Raw genomic sequence first — 2,272 nt, 5'->3', positions numbered from 1 at the left:
ACTTTCCTCTTTTTCAAAATTTCTTTTTAATTAACTAATTGTTTTAAATTTTAATTTCATTTTTCTTTTTAAAATTTTCGAATTTTAATTTTAAATTTTAAATTAAAAACAAAAATATTTTTCTTTTCTTTTCAATTATTTTTGAAAATTCTTCTCTCTCACCTCCTTCTAATTATTTATTTATCTACTAACACTTATCTTCTTCTTAAAAATTCGAACCCTCTCCCTCTTTCTGTGTTCAAATTTCTTTTCTTCTTCTACTCACATAAAGGAATCTCTATACTGTGACATAGAGGATTCCTCTTCTTTTCTGTTTTCTTCTTTTTCACATGAGCAGGAGGAAGGATAAGAACATTCTTGTTGAAGCTGATCCGGAACCTGAAAGGACTCTGAAGAGGAAGCTAAGAGAAGCTAAAACACAACACTCTGAAGAGGACTTTACTGAAATTTTTGAAAAAGAAGTAGAGATGGCCGAAACCAATAACAATGGTGGAGGTGCAAGGAAGATGCTTGGTGACTTTACTGCACCCAATTCCAACTTACATGGAAGAAGCATCTTAATTCCTGCCATTGGAGCAAACAATTTTGAGCTAAAGCCTCAATTAGTTTCTCTGATGCAACAGAATTACAAGTTTCATGGACTTCCATCAGAAGATCCTTTTCAGTTCTTAACTGAATTCTTGCAGATCTGTGATACTGTTAAGACCAATGGGGTTGACTCCGAGGTCTACAGGCTCATGCTTTTCCCGTTTGCTGTAAGAGACAGAGCTAGAATATGGTTGGACTCTCAACCTAAAGATAGCCTGAACTCTTGGGATAAGCTGGTCATGGCTTTCTTAGCCAAGTTCTTTCATCCTCAAAAGCTTAGCAAGCTTAGGGTGGATGTTCAAACCTTCAAACAGAAAGAAGGTGAATCCCTCTATGAAGCTTGGGAGAGATACAAGCAACTGACCAAAAAGTGTCCTTCTAACATGCTTTCAGAATGGACCATGCTGGATATATTATATGATGGTTTGTCTGAATTATCTAAGATGTCACTGGACCATTCTGCAGGTGGATCCATTCACCTAATGAAAATACCTACAGAAGCTCAGGAACTCATTGACATGGTTGCAAATAACCAGTTCATGTACACTTCTGAAAGGAATCCTGTGAGTAATGGGACGCCTTAGAGGAAGGGAGTTCTTGAAATTGATACTCTGAATGTCATATTGGCTCAGAATAAAATATTGACTCAGCAAGTCAATATGATTTCTCAAAGTCTGAATGGATTGCAAGCTGCATCCAACAGTACTCAAGAGGCATCTTCTGAAGAAGAAGCTTATGATCCTGAGAACCCTACAATAGCAGAGGTGAATTACATGGGGGAACCCTATGGAAACACCTATAATCCCTCATGGAGAAATCATCCAAATTTCTCATGGAAGGATCAACAAAAGCCTCAACAAGGCTTTAATAATGGTGGAAGAAATAGGTTTAGTAATAGCAAGCCTTTTCCATCATCCACTCAGCAACAGACAGAGAATTCTGAGCAGAATCTATCTAGCTTAGCAAATATAGTCTCTGATCTATCTAAGGCCACTCTAAGTTTCATGAATGAAACAAGGTCCTTCATTAGAAATTTGGAGGCACAAGTGGGCCAGCTGAGTAAAAGGGTAACTGAAACTCCTCCTAGTACTCTCCCAAGCAATACAGAAGAGAATCCAAAAAGAGAGTGCAAGGCCATTACCTTACTTGGTGTGGCCAAACCCAGAGAGGAGGGGGAGGACGTGAATCCTAGTGAGGAAGACCTCCTGGGACGTTCACTGACCAATAAGGAGTTTTCCTTTTAGGAACCAAAGGAATCTGAGGCTCATCTAAAGACCATAGAGATTCCATTGAACCTCCTTTTACCATTTATGAGCTCTGATGACTATTCATCTTCTGAAGAAGATGAAGACATTGTTCAAGAGCAAGTTGCCCAGTATTTAGAAGCAATCATGAAGCTGAATGTCAAGCTATTTGGTAATGAGACTTGGGAAGATGAACCTCCCTTGCTCACCAATGAACTAAATGCATTGGATAAGCAGAAATTACCTCAAAAGAAATAGGATCCTGGTAAATTCCTAATTCCCTGTAACATAGGCACCATGACCTTTGAGAAGGCTCTGTGTGACCTGGGGTCAGGAATAAACTTAATGCCACTCTCTGTAATGGAAAAACTTGGGATCTTTGAGGTGCAAGCTGCCAGAATCTCATTAGAGATGACAGACAACTCAAGAAAACAGGCTTA

The 2,272-nt window shown here is 38.7% G+C and overlaps 1 non-coding gene across 1 annotated transcript; it reads right to left on the bottom strand.

Annotated features, from left to right (window-relative positions):
- Window positions 1-869: 869 nt before the first annotated feature.
- Window positions 870-977, bottom strand: LOC112730887 (small nucleolar RNA R71). Its single transcript, XR_003166690.1, has one exon. It is a non-coding gene; the product is annotated as a small nucleolar RNA R71 (small nucleolar RNA).
- Window positions 978-2,272: the final 1,295 nt, after the last annotated feature.

This window comes from Arachis hypogaea, chromosome 12 (assembly GCF_003086295.3).
Source record: "Arachis hypogaea cultivar Tifrunner chromosome 12, arahy.Tifrunner.gnm2.J5K5, whole genome shotgun sequence".
Lineage (NCBI taxonomy): Eukaryota > Viridiplantae > Streptophyta > Magnoliopsida > Fabales > Fabaceae > Arachis > Arachis hypogaea.
This window is presented reverse-complemented; position numbering and strand designations above follow the sequence as displayed.